The sequence below is a fragment of the Haemaphysalis longicornis genome, unplaced genomic scaffold, assembly GCF_048455015.1.
Source record: "Haemaphysalis longicornis isolate Haplotype H1 unplaced genomic scaffold, Haemaphysalis longicornis Haplotype H1 scaffold_8, whole genome shotgun sequence".
Lineage (NCBI taxonomy): Eukaryota > Metazoa > Arthropoda > Arachnida > Ixodida > Ixodidae > Haemaphysalis > Haemaphysalis longicornis.
The window spans coordinates 69,604,821-69,628,862 of NW_027526445.1; the positions used below are offsets into that span (position 1 = coordinate 69,604,821).

At 46.8% G+C, this 24,042-nt stretch overlaps 1 long non-coding RNA gene across 1 annotated transcript in view; it reads right to left on the reverse strand.

Moving 5' to 3' along the window:
* The window catches only part of LOC144149636 (uncharacterized), a 43,680-nt gene extending 27,128 nt beyond the window's left edge, over positions 1–16,552 (reverse strand). The window contains exons 1-3 of the long non-coding RNA XR_013318343.1: positions 16,351–16,552; positions 16,064–16,243; positions 7,483–7,671 (exon numbers count right to left, since the gene is read on the reverse strand). This is a non-coding gene — a long non-coding RNA (uncharacterized LOC144149636). The remainder of the gene's footprint in view (positions 1–7,482; positions 7,672–16,063; positions 16,244–16,350) is intronic.
* Between the last annotated feature and the right edge of the window lie 7,490 nt (positions 16,553–24,042).

Genomic DNA, 24,042 nt, shown 5'->3' on the forward strand with positions numbered 1-24,042 from the left:
GGGGACTCGGGGTCCGAGGTATCGCCAGTACCGTCACAATGAATACTCAAGGTGCCCCGTGCGGGGGCTGCTCCTCTTTCATAGGTACACTGGGTAAAAAGCGCCTAGACTCTCGTATGGTCTCCAGCGTAGAAATTGTCTTCGGAAGACCCAGAAAAAACCGCAGAGCTCGGGCCTGCATACTTTCTAAGAGCCTTGTGTTAGTCTTGGAAAGAGGACCCAGTATTGGGAGGCTGTGTCATAGCAGCCCTTTGCAGAGTGCTGTGTAGAGACGTAGGAGGGGCCCAACAGAACAGCCTCCTGAGCCGCTGGTCAGCATGGGTAACACCTGAGCAAAGGAGCCCAGTTTCTCCTTCAGTAGACGAACGTGAGGGGATCACGTCATCGACCTGTCAAGTGTTACGCCCAGGAATCGGTGTGAGTCCACCAAGGGTATGGGGACCCCTGCCGCTGAAAGATGATAGCAGGAGGCATCACGCCTGGTGAAAGCTATTGCAGCACTTTTCCTAGCCGAGATTTCGAGGCCGCGTCTTGTCAAAAAGTCCGCCATTGAATTGAAGGCTTTTTGAAGGCGAGCTCGTAAAACTGCAGATACAGATGCAGATATCGTGATGCAGATATCATTAGCAAATGTAAATGTGTTATGTAAATGTGGCCTATGCATAGCCTGGCTAAGGCTACTTCGGTGTGTCCGTCTTGTCTTTCCGCTATGTATTTCCCTAAACGTGGCGTTACAGTTTGTAGCGTGTGGTCTGTTTGTGTATCCCATGTTTACTGCCAAGATTTACGAAGAGGCCTTCGTACCAAGGGATTCAGCACGAGCTAAGGAACATGGTATACATCGATGGTGATCCGGAGAGCAGCTTCAGCAGTATTCTTGTCTGCAATTTCGTTTCCCAGAATGCCGCTCTGTCCGGGAACCCAGCAAACAATTACTTTTAGTTTGGAGTATAGGCAGACATTATTGATCCAATTAGAACAAATTGATCCAGTGAGAACAAAATTTCTTGCTTCTTTGAAGGATTGTAAAGCTCTAACTACACTAAAGAGTCTGTGAAGATTATGGAGTGTTGTGTTACGGTTTTTGTGATGTGCCGTACTGTCATTAAAATGCCATACGCTTCTGCTGTGAATATGCTACTGTTTATGTTTAATGTCCTTGAATAGGTAAAGTGGGGACTATGTGCAGCACATGACGGAGCACAAGAATACTTGGATGCATTTGTGTAAAAGCCAGTGTACGGGTATTAGTCTTTCAGTTGCAAAAAAATGTTGCATTATTATCTTTCTGGTTCGCGTTTTGCGTGTCAGTGAACTTAAAGGATATGTCACAATGGATTGCTGACTTGTCTCAAGGCAGGACGAAGTCAGCAATAGAGTACTTCATGCTCTCTGCAAATGAAATTCCTAGTCTCTCCGTACAGGCTCTCACTGTCAAGGAGAATGGAGCAGGGGAAGATGGACGTGCTGTGTACAAATGAGCGGATGATTTGTCGTTGATAATAAAATGACAAAGTGATTCTTCATGGAGGTCACCTAATGGCATACAGCAGGGATATTCAAGTCCACTGCTGTTCAAGGCTACACTTACCGCACTATGCATATAGACTTTCACTGGGGCTCGTCCGGAAAGCTGCGGATGCCAGACGTTGCCTTAAGTGCAGCACTGGGTCTAACATTTTCAATGCAGTTTTACAAGCGGTCCCTTAGACGATACACCTATATCCAACCGTGAGCCAACAAAACTGGTGAAAACACGGAGGAGTATTTCTTTGTCTGCTCCATAGGAGCAATGCGATGTGACCTTCAGTATAATTAGTGTTTTTAAGCATTTATGTTTCAGGTGTTTTATGTGTGGAATGAATGTCAGTTTTTCATCAAGCGCCACGCCTAAAATAGTTTGTTCCTTCTTGAGAGGAATGGAAACACTTTTAAGTTCAATGTCAGGTTCAGGATGAATCCCACGCCTCCTTGAAAATACAACACAAGTACGCGTTTCTAGATTTAGTTTAAAACCATTCTTGTCGGCCCAGTCAGCATGTTTGTCAACACGAAGCTGAACTTGGCACTCGCATATGGACAAATAAGAGGATTTAAAGATCATTTGAACATCGTCTACATACATAAAATAAGAGACTCTTGGCGGTAGTGCCTTACCAAGTGACTATCCCTTGAGGCACCCCGTTTTCGTGGACATAAACCCGTGAAAGTGCAAAGCCCACTCTCACACGGAAGGTTCTTTATGACATTCAGCTTGCAAGCGTATTTAACATGTTGCCTGACAAACCAAAACACTTAAGGTCACTAAGAATACCGTAGCGCCATGCAGTGTCGTAATTCTGAATGTCAAAAAATACCATCATACGATATTGTTTATGGATGAATGCCTCTTTGATGTAAGATTCTAACCCAACCAGCTGATCGTTTGTAGATCGGCCCGCTCTGAAGACGGCATGGCAGCCCAGAAGACCGTTGTAGTCTAAAAAGTGCGCGAGCCTCGTGTAATAATCTTCTCGAGATGCTTGCACAGGCAGCTTGTCTGGGCGATGGGACGATAACTTGCTGGTGAAGACAGGTCGTTCCGATGTTTAATAAAACCCACTACAATGGCTTCTCTCCAAGACTTTGGTAGGGGCCCCGAAAGTGATATTTTATTGTATAGGTGTAGCATTGTTTTCAGAGTGTCGGTATGTAAGTGCTGTATCATACCGTATGTAATGTCGTCTGCGCCCGGAGATGAAGGCTTACATGTGCTCAGAGCAGCTCTCAGCTCATAAAGTGTAAACTGTGAGTTGTGAGACGTAGCTTACCTGTGGTTATCGCGCAGCGGCTTTTCTTCTGCAGATAATTTATGATGCATGAACGTTTTCGTGTAATGGGCAGAGCTGGACACGTGTTCAAAGTGCTTTGCAAGTGTATTAGCCTGGTCTTCAAGTGTATCCCCGGCTGTGCAAAACAGAGGTCGGCTGTGTGTTTGTTGTGCTTTGAGTTTTCCTATTCGGGTTCATACCCTGCGTGTGTCCGTGTATGAAATAATTGATGTTATTAAAAAAGCACCAACTAGCTCGCTTCACCTCACGGCGCACACGCTTACCAAGTGCTTTCGCCCTTTTAAGCGATACAAGGTTACTGGACGTGGGGTACGGGCGAAGGATACCCCACGCCTTGTTCTGGGCCTCTCGCGCCCGCCTACAGTCCTCATTCCACCAGGACCTCCTTGGGTTACACAGGCATCGGAGGACTGGGGAATGGACTTTTTGGCGGCGGCGAGGATGTGCGCCGTGAGGAGTTGGGCGGCTTGTTCAATGTGTAGGTATGTTATGGATGTGTGGAGTAGTTTGAATGTTTTTGTAAATGTAGTTCAGTTCGCTGTAGCTCCATTGAACCTGTTATGGGAAGGTGAACTGTTCGGGCCTTTACCTATGTATGTTAATGTGGTTGGGAAGTGGTCACTACCATGTGGGTTAGTGCCAACATCCCATTCAAAAGATGGTTAGAGTACTACAGAGCCAATAGCCAAGTCGAGGTGTGAATAAGTGTTGTGACCTATATTATGGTATGTAGGCTTGTTTTATTTAATAGGCATGATCCCTAGATGTTAGATATTTTTCGACAAGGCGACCTCGGGCATCTGTGCGAGCAGAGCCCCAAAGAGAGTTATGTGCGTTGAGGTCGCCGAAAATAATAAAAGATGCTGGTAGCTGATCTACAAGGCCTTTGAAATACGATCTGGAGAGCTGGAAATCCGGACGGATGCAAACGGAGCATACTTCTATTAGCTTATTTAAAATTATGGTACGAATGGCAACAGCCTCAAGGATGGTCTGTAACTGGATAGTGTCGCACGCCAAGGACCTTTGGGCAGTGATTGCCACATCCCCGAAAGATGTACCACCACCATCCCTGTCCTTCCTAAATATCAGGTAACTGTTCAAAAAATTTGTATGTTTGGAATTTAAATGTATTTCTTGTAGACAGATGACACTTGGCTGATTGGAGTGCAGTATCTCGTACACATCGTCAAGATTTTTAAGAAGGCCTCTTCAGTTCCCCTGAAATATATTTTCTCTCCCCATTATTTAGTGTGAGACCTACGGGAGTGTGTATGTTTATGGTGGCTGTGAATCTAGGACTGGGCTTTTTGGGCCTTTCTGTTGGCTTGAAAGTCTGACCCCGCTTCTTGCGCTGCGTTGTTGGCACGAACGGCCTGACATCCATCTCCTCGTCACATGTCAAAGGGGTGCCCGATGGACCAGGCCTGCCCGACTTCACCCCCCTTCGGGGATCCTTGGTTTGACCCGCCACCGCCGAGAGCGTCGGGGGCGCCAGAGATGGCTTGGGCGGTGCGGTGGCGGTGGGAGCCGATGCGCGGCCCTCGGTGTCCGTCCCCTCCGCACCCTCCAACGCACTGGAGTAAGGGGAGGCATGGGCTGGAGCGGCACCGGTACCCACGGAGGCGGTTAACACCACAATAGCTGCTGCCTCAGATAGCGGCGTGGTGACGGGTTGGGCTGTTTGAAGCAACCCAGCGGGGGGCGGCGGAGGGACAAGGTGAGACTCGCTGAACTGCGTCCCTGTGGAAACCAGACGCTGCTCCGCCCCCAGGTGATCTGCGTCGGCGTACCTCTCCAGAGGGAAAGAGGCGAACCTCTTTCTCGCCTTGGAAAGGTTACGTTCTCAGTGACCTTGAAGTTTATGATCTTTTTTCTAATTAATATTTTTCACATTTTTGGGTCTGTGCCGCATGCGGCCCCCTGCAGTTCACACAAGAGAGGGTGTTGCATGGACAGTTGTCGGTAGGATGATCCTAAGCCGCGCATTTTGCGCAGGTTGTTCGGCCACGGCAAGAGTTTGTACCGTGCCCGAACCACTGGCACTTAACACAGCGCCGTGGGTTCGGGATGTAGGGACGGATGGAGCATCGGATGAAGCCGGCATTTATATGTTGCGGAAGTGTTGAACGGGTAAAGGTCAAGATTATGTGCTTGGTGGGAATCTCCTTGTCGTCTCTATGGCAGGTAATGCACCTCACGGCTGTGACGCCCTGATCCTTCAAGCCCGCAAGGAGATCCGCATCCGTTTTGTTCAACGTATCTGGCTCAGAGATCACACCCTGGGAGCTGTTGAGGCTCCGGTGGGGTGTGACCCTGATGTCAAGAACAGCCAGTCGAGTTTGAGCTACAAGCTTTGTGGCCTGCTCACCAGTCCTTTGTTTTTAACCTTGTAACATATTCCAATTATGCCTTATGTTGCAACGAACTCACTGACTGCGATGCAAGAGGTTGGGCTGGATTGAGGAATTAAATGACAACAAATTGAGAAAAATTATCCGGTTCAGGAAATGTTAAAGATGGCCAAGGGGGGAAAAATACATCGGTGCGCCCTTCTTCAGTGACCGATCACGTTTGGGGGGCGGCTGAAAATACCACATAGCATTGTATAAAAGCAGGGCAACGGGGGTACTTTCTTCGTGAGCCTCACCCTGAGACCTGGAGAGGTCCCGGAGCTCCGTGCCTGGTAAATAGACAGGGATCCCGTCTACCAGAGCTTGACCTGGGCTCCAACGGCGACCGTTCGTGGTTTCTTACCCTTCATCTTCAAACACATCACCACGGTAGGTCACAGCTTATGTTTGGGGAAGGGGTCCCTGGTGTCGCCAAAACCATCACCAAGATTGCTCAAGGGGCCCTTTGTGGGGACAGCGCTGGTTTAATGACACGTCCAAACCAGCAGTATCGCGGTATCCTTCCTCCTTTTTCTCTTCCTCCCCCCATCTTCCTGTCAGGCTACCCTAGGTTGAATGTACTGGTCATCAGATTTATTGTAATGGTCTTCTGCACCCCCAACAATTATATATATATATATATATATATATATATATATATATATATATATATATATATATATATATATATATATATATATATATATATATATATCTTTGAAAAAGACCGGCCCCCGGTCGAAACGTTAGAATAAATGTTGTTATGTTTTTCAGTTTGACTTCTCTATCGTACAGCTAACCTCATAGCCAGGAACCTTTTCTCTTATATATATATATATATATATATATATATATATATATATATATATATATATGTAATGAATGGGCCCAGGGTTGGCGTGAAAGTCACGAGTCAGTGGCCAGTGCGTGCGCAAGTAAACGTTGCTTTATGCCTGACATGAAAGAAGCAGAAGTTAGGGCACGAAAGCAACTACGCGAGACGAAAGATTCAAACGTTAAAAAGGGAAGAGGCTAACGGAAATGTCCGCAATAAAGAAAGTAAACGTCCTACGGGGTTTTGTCCAAGCCCCTCGAGGTGTTGAAGTCCGGAGCGTGCGGAGTCGACGAGGACGTCACGGCGAGGCTGGCTCGATGACTGGTTCTAGGCCCCGTCGTAACCAGGCCCGGGACGTCGGGCAGGCATCGTCGACCTTTCCGATGAGTCACGGCTCGAGGGCGTAGCAGCGGGTGTGAGCGGAGGGTTCCACCTCCAGGTGAATCCGGACCCGCGCTCTCTCGCCCAGCGCGTCACCAGCTCCAGGCACGGCCAGCCCACGGGTTCTCGGGATCAGCGGCGGACGGCTCTCGGGAACAGCAGCGGTTGCGCTCCGGGTCTTCCCCGAAACGATCACAGGGCCGCGCTCTCAAGCCCAGCGCGTCACAGGCGTCCCCTGATCACCGGCCTGGTTCGATTTTTCTGCACGCACCCGTTGCAGCTGCGCGCTCGGTCTCCTCTTCTTCCTCGTCCACCGGCACTACATCACAATATATATATATATATATATATATATATATATAGCACCGAATGAGGTATGATTGTCATGCCTGTCGTACAGGACTTCCCTTTTTAGTTCCTTAGTCTTGTATGACAGATATGCACTACAATCATAGAGGTGAGGCATGCCGATCATCACCCTAAACGTTTGCCCTAACTGCCTTGCCTCGATACCCCTAAACAACACGCCACCGCAAGTTGCTCATCCCCCTTTTCCTCCTCCCTGGAGCAGTTCCTTATCACTCTGGCCAGGATGGCTGCGAAGGCACGCGGCCTACCATGCATGAATGACCGCACAGAGCTATTTTTCTTTCTTACCCCCTTCCACATCCCCAGTATTTCACTAAACGTTTCCCTTTGGCGCGTGAATGCTCTGCGAAGCGTCGGCGGTGGCGGGCACTGGGAAATATGGTCTTAAAAGAAAAGTACGTGACAGGCGGTTTGTCTTAAGCTGAGCTTTTTGGCATTGTTGATGTGGAAAACCGAACAAACGGACTCATGCTTTTAGAGATACCCTGGTCAACCCAGTGCATCTTAACTTGAGTCTACTGTATAACTTGTCAGTTTATGGTTGGTGCTTTAGCCACATGCTGAGATTCTGGTGCTAGACGCGATCACCTTACAACTTATCCCAGGAATGAAGAGATATTTAGATTATTCTTACTCGCAAGGTAGGAATCGTAAATAGAGAGGAGAGCCTTACTTGCACACATTTGGTAACATTCGTTTCTAGTGAGAAAGTTGTTTGGGTTTCGCGCACATGATGCGGCAGTAAATTTCACACACTTTTTCGTCGTGTAATCGTAGCCGTAGCGTATTGATTGCCGTCCATGCCAACAATCCTTTTCGGAACTGTGCAGTATACGCAAGCCACATGGGTTTACCACGAAATCTGTAAAAGTAGATTAAAACAGCTAGAATACTAGTTCCAAGTTAGGTACATCAGGTTTGCGTTGAGCAGCGCTGAGTAACGATAATGGTTTCAAGGACAGAAAAAACGAATATGCTCAAATCCAGAAGGGAATTCCCGGGCTGTTTGTTTTATGGGTAATGATTAGGAGGCGGGATTACCTATCACCTATGCTGCTCTTTCGAGGCATTTTCAACGCGGCCTCTTTGCGATTGTTACAGCTCCTAGGGGGCGAAAACATAAATCCTATAAAACCGCTGAGCCATATTTAAAAGAAATTTGCGCTTTTAAAGTATTACTTCGCCTCACGAGTGTAATTCAGCAAGTGCCCGTGTATTTAACGAGAAAAAGGGGGAACGGAGAATTTCGAAAGCAGTAGTGGGAAGGCGAGCTCATCAGAGTGGCCTAATTCTCAACTTTATGTTGTCGTGATAGCGAGTAAACAAGTTCAAAATGAGAAATATTCAAGAAGGTATGTATAAACGTTTGTAAGCGACAGTTTCAACAAGAGCCGCCAGGCGTGGCTATCAGATCGTTGTATTGCAAACAGAAAATAACCTGCTTTACCCACAGAAATTTTGTTTTACGAACTGCCTTTAATTGGAGAGTGTACTACAAGAAACAAAGGTGGCATTCTATGCGAAATATCACAAAAAGTTCTCTCAACCATCTCTAATTGCAATAGAAATTCATGGTTGATCACTAGCCTACACTAGTTGTTCTCGACCCGTTTTTCGGCTTCGTGTCTCATGGCAATTTGAATATCGCGGCAGTGACGAAAATCTACTCTGCGAAATTCTTTTTTCCATACATAATATATTCTATGGAGCCCAGTAAAATAACTCTAGGTGATAGCAAAAGGAGCGCGCATCCTTTCTACAGAGCATTGATGTGTGTTTGAAAATGGGCTTTGACGAAAAGCAAAGCGGCGTTTCTGGGTGATTTTTACACACTTTTACCACATTTCCACATTTCCACATTTTACCACATTTCCAGAGACAATACAGGTGCATACTTTTTTTATATTGTTCATGGTAAGTGCGGAAGAAAAATATGGCAGCCGGCAAGCGGGTAGGTCCAGCGCAGTAAAGAAATGAACTTGCAAAAATGTTCAAAATTGATCATGCTCAGGTGCTGGTCGCGATGTCTAGCGTTCCATGTAAAAATGCATACTTAGGCTTATTTCAAAGGGTGTACAAAATGCATTTATTCCAGCTAGCTTAATAGGTGTACTTTTTGCTCAAGCGAAAGCATAAGTTTTATAGTGAGCGCCCACTAGGGCCACAAAAGGGGGGTCATAAGTCCTCCTCCCTTACACAACCCTTCACGCGAGCAGTCGGAGAGTAAGCTGGCCAGCCCAAGCCTGAAACGCAGCTTTTGCTAGCGGAAAGGGCGAAGACAGCCCGCCTTACCAATGGAGTCTTGGACAAATATGCTCCCTTCAACCGTGATTAAAGCTTCTCTCTCTTCTCACTCTCTCTCTCTCTCTCTCTCTCTCTCTCTCTTTATTGCTACTACTGTTTCTGCGCGGCAGCAGCGAAGGTCCATATACCGGATGTTTGGTGGCTTCTAATGATTATGCCGGCTTGGTAAACGTGATTCCACATGCATCTTTAGGCCTTATGCGGGCCCGCAAACGAATCAGCATCATCATCAGCAGCAGCCTACTGAGGTCTACTGCCGGACGAAGGCCTCTCCCACTGACGTACAACTGCTCCGGTGATGCGCTGCTCGAGGGCATGGTTTACCCCCTAATTTCCTCATTTCATCCCTCCATCGGACTATGGGTTGTCTTCTTCTATATTCATCTCTTGGTGTCCACTCTCTTACCCTAATTGTCCACCGGTTGTTTTTTTCATTGCGATGGTATGCGCTTTGTCATAAAGTCTTACAGGTACAAATCCGTTCAGTACATGGCCAGCAGAAGTCCGTTTTATTTTCTTTACTTAAACTAAGATATTATTAGATGCGACTGCATCTCATTCACTCGCCTTGCCCCTGCATCCGGCGTCGTCGGCGTTGTTGTCGTCGTCCGCCACTCCCCCATTCTGCTCGCCGCGCGAGCTGCGCTCTCCGCCCCTCACCCCCTCTCCTCTCCGACAGCGAACACTCTCTCGTGAGGGGCATTGGATTGAATTCGATTGTATTGGCTTGGATTGACTTGACTTGGCTTGGCTTGGATTGGATTTGGATTGGATTGGATTGGATTAAAGTGGATTGGATTGGATTGTGTTGCGTCATAGCTGCGGCAGACGCACTGGCGCCGGCGCGTCCCCTCACCGTTATGCGCCCTATAAAACGCGGTGCCTGCGCCGCTCCGCTCCATCGTTCCAGCGCCGTTCCTCCGCTGTCCAACGCTGCAACGTGAACCCCCTACGCGTCGCATCTACACAGGGGTTCCCGCGAGGGGAGATGGGAGTTTTTTTTGCTCTAGTTTGTTCCCTGATTAGGGTAGCTCATTTCCTGTCCTTCAGAGTTACTCCTAACGTTATCCGTTCCTTGGCGCGCTGAGCCGACCTACGTTTGCTTTCTAGTTGCTTAGTAAGGCACCAAGTTTCATCTCCATGCATCATAACCGGCAATGTGCACTGCTTGTAGATTTTTGTTTTGAGTGAGCGAGGTAGCTTACTTTTGAATATTTGGGAGTCCTTGCCGAGTCCTCCGCACCCCATGCCTATTCTGCGCTGGATTTCTCTTTCGTAATTGGGGTCAGCACTAACCATCTGGCCGAAAGTATTTGTATTCTTTACTTTTTCTAGCGTTTTGATTCCTAAGCGGAAATGACGTGTTTCGCATGCTTATTCCTAATTACTTTGGATATATTTTTATTTATCTTTAACGACACGGCCACGCTTGTAGTTTCCCAAGCATTGTTTACAGGCGTTCTGCACTCTCACTCTGCAATACTATGTCGTCCGCAAGCCTCAAATGGCTCAGGTATTTTCCGTTTATCCTTAATCCTATGTTTTCCAGTCGAGCTTTCTAAAAAAACCCTCTCATGACCGCAGACGAATGGTGCTGTTAATCCTTTTTAATTCTTTCACATTGTTCTATGAAATATGGGCCTATAATTAGCTTCTTTGTGGCATACTCTTTTTGCCAACAAGTTGCGGCTTTGCTGGAGGATTGGGAGCGACAGGCGCGCACGCCTCATCAGCGGAGGTGGGAAATCTTCAATAGAATATTTTAGGAGGACTGTACTGTTTCGTAGTGCCTACCTTGAAGGAAAGACGTAATACGTGGGCACGAAAAGCGATTGATCTCCCTAAATGTAAGAGAACTGTACGAGAAGTTAAAAAAAGCGCCCTATAATGTGTGGATTCTCTTCGTTCGTAGCTCTGCGCCCGCCGCCATACTGCGTCGTGCCCGCCATAAGTTGCACTCACGAAGTTTGCGTGTGAATGACCCACTAAAACTTCCAGTTCATGCTTCATGCCGCAGGTTTCAGGCAAACTACAGAGCAACTGATGTCATCAACTGTATACAACATCGACGATGAAGGCTACATTTGTAGCCACCGTCTGGCGTGCCCCGGCTGCCGTTCTGAGCATTTTGGATAGCTCACTAGTTACGGACAAAGTTCACGACTTAAAGTAGTACACTAGTGCTCGCTGCAGACTAGAGAAAATATATTTAAATTCTGCAGAACTTTCGGAAAAGCTTTTAGACGCTGTAAACAGTGGCGTAGCCAGGAGGGGTGGACGGACGGGGATTCAGCCTCACACATACCCCGAATTTTTCCCGGCCGGTAGCCTTCTCCCGGTTTTTTCTAGAACGCCGCCCGTCAACAAATGGGCACGTTATTCGAACGTGCCACTATGAGAAACATTCATGCGTCAATGCCTGTCCGATGCCTTGGTGCTTACGGGGACCGAAGCGCATCAGTTACGATAGTGGCGGAGTAGCGCTGTGCCAAAAGCTGTTGCCCCTCGGGTCAGCTCGGTAGCCGGATAAGTCACGGGTTAGCCCCCTGTGTTGTCCCTTTTTATTTTCCCCAATTCCAAGCATTGCCTGGCACTCCAATGCGTGGCGACGTGTTGCCATGCTTGGAATAGTTGGTCGACTCAGCAAGGAGAGTGACTCGTCAAAGAAAGTCGAAAGAAGCAAGAAGTGGTCTGCAGTAAATGACGGCGAAAAAAGAGGGGCCGCCGGAAATAGATGCGTGAAGACTGCTATAGATAAAAGCCCGAAAGGAAAGCGACGATGTTTGCCTGTATCAGCTGAAGCTCCTGCGGCACACGGTGACCAAAGAAAGCAAACGGGCCTGCCTATGCGGCAAAATGCGTGGCTTATGACAATGAGGGTTGTGCGCACACTCGGAGGGTTTTGTGGCTAAGGCGTACATCATGCAATGCCACTGTCCCTCGAGTTACCCTTTCTTCCGGTCTGTTTTAAGTGTCTGTGGAGCCCAAGGGGGTGCCTTTTGAGTTTACCGTATCGTTCAAGCGTGCGCGCACGAGATGTCTCCTTCTGAAAGCGGTGTTGCCGCGCGCCCCGCTGATCGACAAATTCTTTGAGCTGTATGCATCCATACCCCCGGAAACTAGGGAACGGGATTTGACGAAAAGGCCATCGTGCAGATCAGCGAGCCGGTTCCGGACCTGACGCTAAACCTGAAAGCACGGCCCTCGGTGAGCCCCATTCTACAGGCAGACGGCAGTGGAGAAAGCAATAAATATCCGATGGTTATCTTCCTCGGTCACCACAAAAGCCCTTCGATTTGATTAATGGCCGCTTTTTTGCTGGATGGCGGCCGAAAAGTGCAGTGTATATACAGGGGCCTCAGGTGCAACCACGGCTGTATGCTGTAAGGATGGAAGCGCCCCTGGCTTTTGTGGAAGCTCGTGATTAAAGTGCCCAAACACAAACGAGACCTCGATGATGTTGTTTTTTCAACTGATTTTGTCTTTGCATGATCACTGATGGCTTGTGACGATAGAGGAGGCAATGTGCCTAAAGTTGACCGGTGTGGATAATTTCGGAATTTTCTGATACAGTTCAACCTCGAAGTTACGAACCTCTACATAACGAATCCGTAGATTTGACATCTTTCAATTCCCCATTTGCCACCCCCTTGAAGCGCATTTGTTTGCGACTTGTATGTAATGAAGGCGCTGCAACGGCTAACCTTGATGTAACGAATTCGCTACACGAATGCGCCATTCGTTTTTGCACTTTTTGGCAAAATCACCTGAAAAACGCACTAATTTATCAAATTTCGGCCGCACCGCAAACTACCCGGCGTTTCTACGTGGGCGTACAGTGTCGGTTAGGTGCCAGGCCGCCCTGTCGGCGTGTGTTCGCGCGTTTTCACTGCTGTCTGTGGTGTCGGTTCGTTGGTTGTGAGTTCACCTGACAGAAAACTAAGCGGTTTGTCTTTTCTACAAAGGCTCCGAACTTTAAATGCCGTCTAGGTCATCGAGGAAGGAAAACGTCGCCGCTCGGTACAGCATCCTAGCTAGCATCATCTAAACAATTTTGAGCTCGGGAAAGAGCGTCAAGTTCGCGAAAAGACGGAAAGGCGAAAGTGCAAGCAGAAGTTTAGAAGCTTTAAATCAGTTACGGCACAAAAAAGTGTCAGAAGGCACAAGTGACACTTCAGTTACGTTTTTGAATAGGCGGGTATGTGACATTGCTTCTTTCGAGTGCCATGTAGCGACTACACTCGAAGGAAAGCATCAGGCGCAAATCACGCAATTTTTCACGGTGAAATGAATCCTTGAAGAGTGAGTTCACCTTCACTTATGTCCAGCATTTTGGTTTCGTTTCTGCTTCCTTCACGCTATCCTTAACGGTAAACCTGCAGGTAACAAAAAATTGCGACTATTTGTCAAATACGTCTTTTCCAAGTGTAACTGTATCTAAATGAATTCTTTCAAATATCTACGTGCGGTCATAGTACCTTAGGGTCTTCGACCCCAAAAGGTTCTATTTCGCTTCATTTCTTGAAGGAAATATTGCCCTCGATAACCATTACCCCTGGAACAGCTTGAGTCGCCGAGCCGATGGCAGTCGTGGACCAGTCTCTGCCCTTCCTGCAGGTGTAACGAAAAGTTGTTGAAAGAAGTCCCCATAATGAAGCGGATAGGTAACTTTGGGTGAGGAAACCATAGAACACAAATCATCTAAGCACCTAAATATATTATGGTGTACGTGTATGAAGTTGGAGACAGTTCTCCAGAGTTCACTGGAGCAGCCTTAGCAACAGGGCATAAAAAGTGACATTTTGTAGCGTAAGCTACACTGGCCAAGGTTGAGCAGTTTCGCGTGGGCCGTTAAGGGCCGTTCTGCGCAAGCGCGAGGAGCATTGGATTGGTTTAGATCGGATCGGATCGGATTGAATTGGTTTGGCATGGATTGGTTTGGTTTGGCTTGGATTGGATTGAATTGGATTGGATTGGCTTGGCTTGGCTTGGCTTGGATTGGATTTGGATTGGATTGGATTGAATTAAGCTGGACTGTGTTGGATTGAAATCCAACCCAAGTGGAGTACGGGTGTGTAGAGAATTGGGTCTGCACATTCGCCGCTCTGCGCATTCCCGAGGATTGACGTCATAGCCGCGGCAGAAGATAGGGGCTGCCGCGTGCCTAGCTGTGCGCCTCCGTTGCGGAGGGGCCAAGTCTGACGCAGTGCGGGAGCTGCTAAATAGCCGTTTCGCGTGGCTCCTGGACAGCCGTACTGCGGATGCGAGAGGAGCAGTGACTTGACTGGACTGTGCTGGGTTGGGCTGGACTGGACTGGACTGGACTGGACTGGATTAGATTGGATTGGATTGGATTGGATTGCTGAACCTTAGATCACGCTACGTCTATCCTGGAATAGCCGAGCTAAGCCGCTGGTAATTTTTTTTTCTCGTTACAGTTTCATAGTTCGCTTTTGCAAGTGCACCTTAGATTCGAGGTAACCGCGGTCTCATGGTGTGCCCGGTATCGCGACGTTTCGCGTGGTGGTTCGTTCTGACTTGTGCCTCCGCACGGTATCTTAAAATTATCATAGCAGCATGTGCGAGCGAAGGGCCTTAGGGCTGGTTGGGAGGAAACAAATCTGACTCTCTGGTATATATTTTTTTGTTCTGCTCTTCTTTGCCTTCCTCGAAGTTTTTGTCGTAAGAGTATTTTTATATCAAAGCTCAGTCAGTAGGGCAGGACAAATGAATGTCGGGGTAAAATACGCCACCGATCACAGGCCCTCCAAAAGCACTAGTACACCTCCGTCTTCCCCACCCTGGGTCTGTCCTAATATGATCCTGCCTGGATCTACTTATTTTACTAATGTGTACTAAAATGGTTTCTCCGTCACATAGATGAATTTTCGGATAATCATCAAGGAAGTATGACCGTTCTAAGTGCTAAGCTGAGTAGCACAAAACCATGCTTAACAATTGGAACGTGTGGTCGCTGTCAACCAAGGCTATACATTACCTGTGCGATTATAGCCAGTTCCACGCTGAAATCTTGTAGTTGATAGCATTTAGGTCTGCCGGGTAATGCCATTACGCGAGTTGTCTAGGTGCATAGCCGGAAAAAAAGTGCTGATTCTGTTCGATCTCGACACTCATCGTGGCTCTGTAAATGTTCCAAATGATCCCTGTTTTCTATGGACAATGATCTACCCGAGGCCATTTACATTTCGCGTGTCACTAACGAAAACTGTAAAGTATACGAGAACCGCCCAACCTCAGACACTGGAAAAAGTGGCTTGATCGTTTAGCTTTAAAGCCGCCGGTGTGCAATCGATGGTGCTCGCAGACACTAGCTGGTGGCCGGGATAAAGTTGGCGGATCCCACGCAGAGATAGGAATTGACGTAACGCTAGACTTTCGCTGCGGCTCACGTAGTTTGAAACGAACCGCCGTGTGCATTTCGAAAGTGTTATTGCGGCTGCCGTAGTTTATTTTCCGCAAGGGTGAGCACTTGCGAGTGCGACGAGTAATGAAAATCGTAACGAGTAACGTCCAACGTCTCAGTCTCCCTGTCGAAGGCGTCACCGGCTATAGGGGTCCTAAACATGATGCCCGAAGTAACTGGTTCTTTCCAGGCGCTGGTTTTCCAGTCGCTGGTTCGCCCTAGTACAACCATAGCTTTTGTAGCACGACTGCATACTGCTGAACACATCACACGCGCAGCTGTTCTCTGGTTAGGCAAGATGAACATTATTTCAGGTTGAATACGGGACAACTGCAAGGACTCGATATTTAAGCGTTGCTGGAGGTATTTTGACTCGCACAGCAAATACATACCTAACGGTTTGTTAGTAAAGAACATACAATCGATGTATTGAAAATACATCGATTGTATATTAATAATATAGAATCGATGTATTAAAAATAAAATAAAAATGTAATAAAAATACTATAAGGTATTTTTTTCTTACCAGCGCATTCTCTGTCGCACTCCTCCTTAGTTTCAAAGACCGTTGCATTTACAAAACAAGCTTCGTAAGGAATCAACTGGCACCTTCTTGTTCGCGTATTAAAAAAGTATGCAGACCGCCAATTACTGATATTGCAGAGTATATATGTAGGTACTTGTGAACATTTGCCATAATGTGGGTCTGAAAAGAATAAACAAAATAACAAAAAACAGCCAATTAACTGTATGGGAGAGACACTTACAAACTGCGTGTCATAACTGTGCAAGAAATACAACACGACGACATACCTCTACAGTCCCTCTGGCACTCAAATACACTTCCAAAGTTGTTCACATTTCTGTCGTCGCAGTCATCGCTCTCAAACTTTTCGCATTCTTTTGTTTCATAATTATAAAACCACCTTTTTGTATAGTAACTGCAGTTCCCTTCATACGGCTCGTCCTTGCAGAATGACGGCACTGTTTTATTCGGAAGGGCTAGCCCTAAAAAAGGAAAGGGAAGTCAGCAGAATGGCAGCCATAAAAATTCTGTATATGCCAACGCGCGATTACAGGCCATTCAAATATATTTGACGCTGCTGAAGGCATTAGTGCCATTGGTTCTTCTTTTCGTGTAACCAATCCATTATGTGAAAAATGCATGCTTACCAGCTTAGCAATTTATACCATGCAAAGCGAATTGCCACGTTGTCGCTGTTTAGAAGTGCTAGGAGTCAAAACCACATTTTCCGCCGTTTCTGCAGCATGCATATGGCGTAAAGCAACGTTCGGATTTGGTTCAAGTCAATATAAAGTGACCGACAAGACACCGCGTCCAATCCACACTGCCACCTTGTGACTGATCTTGAAAATTAAACAGCGCCAAATTTACGGCCCATTTTGTAAAGACGCAATTTTTAGGGGATGAGACAATGCGTTCCGTTGTGCTTCCCGAACCTTTTGAATGGAGTGAAGAGCCGACGTGATAAATAGAAACGAAAAAATATTTTCGTTTTTGTCCACGTAGAGTGTACTGTCTTGTCCGTTTACCGCAAATGAGAGGTTCCTTCGGCACTCCCAAGGACTACTGCTGTACAGCGTAACCAGAAGTTGATAGTGAGGATGTGACGAACACACCCTGAAATTTAATGAGCGAGGCATCCCAGTCTTTTTATAGACCACTTTCGCCCACGCAATTTACACATTGCCTAATAAAATAAAAAAAGTAAAATCAGAAGGACCATGGTAAAAACAAAACTAATTAGCAAATTACTTGGCAGCGGGCTGTTTTTCTTCCCGACATTTTACTTGCGGCGTATGACACACCCCTCAATGTAGTATATATATATATATATATATAGGTAAAAGATAAGAACAACTTTGCGGTTAACATGTTTGTTATAAATTAGTCCAACAGTTTCGGAAGTGGAACTTCCTTCCTCAGGGACAATCCCAAAATGAACACAGAACCCTTATGCACACTGCATGCGAAGGAGTCTCTCTTCCTCTCTCTCTTCAAGGAGGGGAATACGCCAGAGAACGTAAACCCGGTAACAACACCACTTGCGGGGCTTGGTGCTGAGTGGGCGAGAATTTAAAAAAAAGTGGTGGTTTTAGTGAGAAAACGGAACGGGTAGGGGAAGGGAGCGGGAGCAAAGTTTTCTATGGGCCCGCTGCGGCTTGGATGGAAGAGAACTGCAAACAAAATACACAGCGCATGTGCACAGATGGGAAGAGCGGGGCGGTGGTGTTGTAACTAAGGACGCTGTCTTGGCCCGGCATTTCTTTCGTGGGTTAACCTAGGACAGACCGTTAAAATGAGAGGCATTGCTTTTACCAAGAAACCGGTGATAAGTCTAGTTTGTTTGACCTTTGAATGGCTGCGACATGGCGAAAGAGAAAGGCACTAGCGGCAGCCAATTGCGAGCCGCACAGGGGTCGGACCGCGCGGGAGACAGGGCTGAAGTTACTCAGGGGGGCGGCGAGTTCGGAAAAGGCGACGAGTGCCCCGTCTGTCCTCAGCCGCAGCGTAGAGCAATGTAAAGGCACACATATGACGCGACAAGCGTGTAGTTCAATGGAGGGCCGAGACAGAAAACTGCTGAATTACGCCACCGCAATTACGAACATGAGAATCTCAAAGTACGGCCAGACTGGCACTGCCGTTGAAAGTCACCTCCCTCTCTTTTCTTACTCTTCCTAGGTGTCCCAACGTGGACAGCATTTATCGCACAGCACGTCAAGTGCGGGGCTTAGGCGGCTTTTTTGGGCGGCGCTCCCCCTCGGTATGCGCCCGTTGTCTGAGCTAATGGTGGGTGGTCCTGAATAATTTAAAAAAAAAACTTTTATGATGGGAGAAGGGGGTGGAACAATGTACATCCACGTTCTGTTGTCAATCAACATCCGTGGTCCTCCGGAGGCACGACATGCTGCCATCGCGCTCGTTGATACCATGAGTCAGCGTTTCGAACTTATAAATAAGATACGACTCTTTCTGTTCGCGCTCCCGTTTAGTGTGAAAACCGGTCTCTACCAGAGTGACTTTAATTTGGTCGAAAGAATGTCCTGGGAGGCTGACATGTCTTGAAATGGGAGATTTCGGTTGTGTTTTAGCGTGAGAACGGTGGTTGTTAACGCGTTTACGGAAGGCGGTTTCTGTTTGTCCGATGTACTGCCTGCCACAGATGTCACAGTGAAGCATGTAGACGACATTATGGCTGTCACAGTTTAGATGCGCATTTATTTTGAATACGTAATCTGAGGAGCTGGCTTTAGCAGTAATGGTGGTTGTCATGTGTGAACAGACCTTACAACGTGTTTCCTTGATTGAGTGCCCGTTGAGTGCCCTCAATGTTAGTCGTCATTGCTCTGAGTAACATATCTTTCAATTTTTTTGCGCGACAATAAACAACTGGGGGGGGGGGGGGGGCTTTTGGAAAATTGAAGATAGCCGGCTACTTTGTTGCAGTATATTAAAATGTCTCGAAACAATGTTATTAAGTTTAGGCAACGCAGATGAGTGGGTGAGGACAAGATTTGTCTGGCTTCCTTCATTTCTGGGATTCCCTCCATGTAGAATTTCCTCGCGATTTAGGTTACGAGCTCTGTTGATGGAGTCATCGACCACTGCTCCTGGGTACTTTTGACGAATGAGGGCATTTTTTAGTTGTTGGGAATTCTGGTCAAAGTCGGCGTTGTCAGAGCAAATTCTGCAGTATCTGTGGGCCTGGGAATAGGGAATGCTGATCTTGCAATGCCGTGGATGATCACTTTCAAAGTGCAGATACTGCTGGCGATCTGTGGGTTTTCTATATAGGGCCGTGATCGTGGTCGTGCCCTCTACCTGAATGGTGACATCGAGAAGGTTTACCGATGTCTTTGAGATAATATGCGGAAAAAGTTATAGAAGAGGGGACCGCGTTGAAATCCGAAATGAACTTATGCAATCTTGCCTCGTCATGCGGCCAGACAAAAAAGATGTCATCCTATAATCGCTTGTATATGAGTGGGCGAATGGGTTGAGCTTCCAAGAAGGGTCCCTCGAGTGCCGCCATGAATAAGTTCGCGTAATTTGGTGCCATTTTTGTGCCCATAGCTGTGCCGCTTTTTTTTGGTAATGTTTGTTTTCGAATTGGAAATAATTGTAACGAAGCACCAGGTCGTGTAGGGTAATAAGGGCGTGCTCATTAATCTCTAGTGCCATATCAGCGTTTCGAAATGCCTCCATGGTATACCTGATGCCGTCTGAATGGGAGATATTTGTGTACAGCGATGATACATCCATTGTAACCAGGAAGCTGCCAGGGGGGATTACCAGTCCAGACATCTCTCTCAAAAAATGGTTTGTGTCCTTGATATAGGCCGGAATTGTGGGAACTGCGTTTTTCAAAATAAAATCAAGAAAACTAGAAATTCATTATGTTGGAGTACCATTGCAAGAGACAATAGGGCGGCCTGGATTGCCAGTTTTGTGAATTTTGGGGAGTATATATATATATATATATATACCCCCCATATATATATATATATACTCCCCACATATATACTTATATATATATATCTATATATATATATATATATTTCGATGAGGAAATGAGGGGCTCGTTGAAAATAACACAAAAATAAGAGCTGGCAGTCCAGAAAAGCTCGGAAAGCATAGGGGAGGATGTGGTAGGTCATTGAAACAGATAAGAAATTTGGAAAGAAAGAAAGACAGTGGAGAAAAAATCCCACCTGGAGGGCATTTTTTCTCCACTTTCTTTTCTTACCTGTTTCAATGACCTACTCCATCCTCCCCTGTGCTTTCCGAGGTTTTCTTGACTGCCAAGTGTTATTTCTGTGTTATATATATATATATATATATATATATATATATATATATATATATATATATATATATATATATAGAAAACTTTCAGCAAGGTAAAACCACGATTGTTGCCAACGTTTCAGCAAAGAGACTTGCTTTCGTCAGGGCAATTTCTCGCCTGGCTGGCGCGCTGCCCTGACGAAAGCACGTGTCTTTGCTGAAACGTTGGCAACAATCGTGCTTTTACCTAGTTGAAAGTTTTCTTTTTTTGTGTTCTCTACCATCTTCAAAAGTTCAACTGCTCCCTATATATTTGTATATATATTCTTACGAAGGTCTGTCCCAGGCCGAAACGTCAATAAAGTTTGTTTGTTACCCGTTCGTCTGTTCGCTCTACGGTATATATATATATATATATAATTTATATATATATATATATATATATATATATATATATATATATATATATATATATATATATATATATAGATATAGATATATAGGTTAAAACTTGGGTGCACACACTTGGAAAACACTGAACAAGGGTTTTATTGTTCCCAACAGTTGCCTTTCGCAACTGTTGGGAACAATAAAACCCTTGTTCAGTGTTTTCCAAGTGTGTGCACCCAAGTTTTAACCTATTTCTACGGTAGTCCGGAACTTCTTACCTGCTATATGTGTATATATATATATATATATGTATATATATATATATATATATATATATATATATATATATATTAATATATATATATATATATTGAGATAGTCGACGGAACGCTCGACGTCCGCTTTATTTGCGAGCGCCGGGCTCGGACACAAAAGGACAGCCACCGTTCCAGCAGCGGAGATGATGATCAACCGTCGAGAAGGAAGATGAAATGAGATGATCATGAACGCGCACAATGTCTAAACGACAACGAAGCATAAAAGGGATATTGGCCGCTTCCTGTTGCAAAACCTCTCCTTTGCCAATTTCACGCTCACACTTTTACTCCCCCTCGGCTGAAGCGGCCATCCTGGCCGTCACTGTGAGATAGAGAAATCACGCCGAATGAAATGCTTTATCTGGGAAACATGTACGATCTGAGTTCTATGGCACCGACGGTGAGTGACACCGGAAATAGGCGTTACGCGGTAATTCACTGGTGAGGTTTGCTCCAGGATCCTGTAAGGGCCGATGAATCGGAGGCAAGAGCTTCTCGCACAATCCAGGAACACCGAGGGGAGTGGCAAGCAGAACTTCTTCACCAGGCTGAAAAGCGACCCAAGGATGCTTCTCGTCGTGGCGAGACTTGCGGTTTTCTTGAGAGGCCACCGTGTTCAAACGGGCAAGACTGCGGCAGTGAGCCAGTCTAGAAACAAACTGGTCGGGAAGGTTCGCTGTTGGTGCAATAGGTGCGGAGATAAAAGACGCCTCAAGTACAGACGAAGGGGAACCCCCATACATGAGGAAAAATTGGTCAGAATCGATTGGTACGTTGCACAGCGGTATCGTAGGCGTAGGTAACAAATGGTAAAATGGTGTCCCAATTGATGTGCTCAGGGAAAATGGAGAAGGAAAGGATGTCCAAAAGAGTCCGATGGAAGCGCTCCGTCAGGCCGTTTGTTTGCGGGTGGTAGCTCGATGTAGTTTTATGAGCGGTGGCAGCCACTCGAAGCACTTCGGAAAGTAGCGAAGAAAGGAACGTTCGTCCACGGTAACTAAGAAGAACTAGAGGCGGACCGTGGCGCACGAAAATGGCCCGCAAAAAGAAGTCGACAACTTCTGATGCGCAGCCCGAGGAAATAGCAGCAGTTTCGGCATAACGGGTCAAGTGGTCCACTGCTGTGACAACCCACCGATGGCCGGCAGCAGTTACAGGAAGAGGTCCGTACAGGTCAATCCCGACAATATCGAAGGGAGGTGAAGGGCATGAAAGGAGTTGGAGCGTCCCTACTGGGGCCGAAGTGGGTCGTTTGCGGCGTTGGCATGGTTCACACGATGCAACATACTTGGCGACGCTGGTTGAGAGGCCGCGCCAAAAACAACGGCTTTTGATGCGGTCGTATGTCTTCTGGAAGGCAAGGTGACCAGCCGTAGCGTCGTCATGAAAACTTCACAAAATGTGTGACCGAAGACAACGAGGAACGACGTTGACCCACTTGCCGCCAGTAGGGTGATAACTGTAGTTGTAAAGGCCACCACCAATCAAGAGTCTAAATGTTTTAAGTTGGCGGCGTGAGCGACTGTTGGGTGGTCGAGCTGAGCCGTCCAAAAGGTCAATCAGGTTGCGACAGTACGTATCGGAACGCTGAAGAGAGACGAGATAAGGTGGGAGTTCCGGGCTGACATGTTCCGCGACGGCAATAGGGATAGCTGCCACTTGCTGAGCAGACGCTAAGCATCTGTCCTCTGTTGACGACAGTGGACAACGTGAAAGAGCGTCGGCATCAGCGTGTTTCTGGCCGGTCTTGTATGTCACGGTAAAGTTGCACTCCTGTAGGCGAAGTAACCAGCGGCCAAGGCTTCCGGTTAAGTTTTTGATGAATGAAAACCAGCAGAGTGCGTGGTGGTCGGTAACAACAGTGAAATTACGTCCGCACAGGTAGGGCCGGAACTTTGAAGAGACCAAACGACGTGGAGGCACTCTTGCTCGGTAATGGTATAGTTTTTTTCGGCTTGCGCCAACGTGCGGCAGGCATACGCAACTACGTTTTCCATAGAAGAAGCAGTGCATTGCAAGAGCACAGCCCCGATACCATGGCCACTGGCGTCCGAATGGAGTATTGTTGGGGCGTTTTCATCAAAATGGCTGAGTAAAGGAGAAGTGAGGGCCTGCTTGAGTGTTGTAAACGCTGCCTCACAATCTTCCGACCAGTCAAATGATGAATTGGCAGCGAGGAGTTTGTGCCGCGGTGAAGCAATTGTAGAAAAGTTGCGAATAAAACGACGGAAGTACGGCGCCAATCCCAGGAAACTCCGCAGCTCTTTCTGACGGAGAGGTCGGGGAAAACTAATGACGGCAGTAATTTTATCGGGATCAGGACGAATTCTATCTTTGCTAACAACATCACCCAACTCTTTGATAGATTTCCTTTGCGAAGTGACATTTTTTTGCGTTGAGTTGCAGGCCGGCATTACTGAGGCAAATTAAAACTTGATTAAGGAGCTGGAGGTGCTTTTTAAAAGTGGACGAAAAGATAACAATGCCGTCGAAGTTGCACAGGCACGTTTTCCATTTCAATCAACGAAGAACATTGTCTGTCATACGCTCGAAGGTGGCCGGAGCGTTGCAAAGCCCAAACGGCATGATATTAAATTCGTAGAGTCCATCGGGTGTTGCGAAAGCGGTTTTCTTTTTATCGTCCCCATTCATGGGGCCGATCGACGATTAAGACTAGAAAAATATTCTGCGTAAGGTGTCTAAAGCATCGTCGATTCGAGGCATCAGGTACACATCTTTGCGCGTGATTTTGTTGAGTGCCCGATAATCCACACAAAATCTCATCGAGCCGTCTTTCTTTTGAACAAGCACCACGGGTGATAACCAGGAACTCGCAGAAAGACGAACGATGTTTCTCTTCAGCATGTCGTCGACGTTTTCTTGGATAATTTTGCCCTCTTTAAGCGAAACGCGGTACGGGCGTCGGCGAACGATGCAGGAACCACCCGTTTCAATCCGATGGGTGGCCGCTGAAGTCTGCCCCAG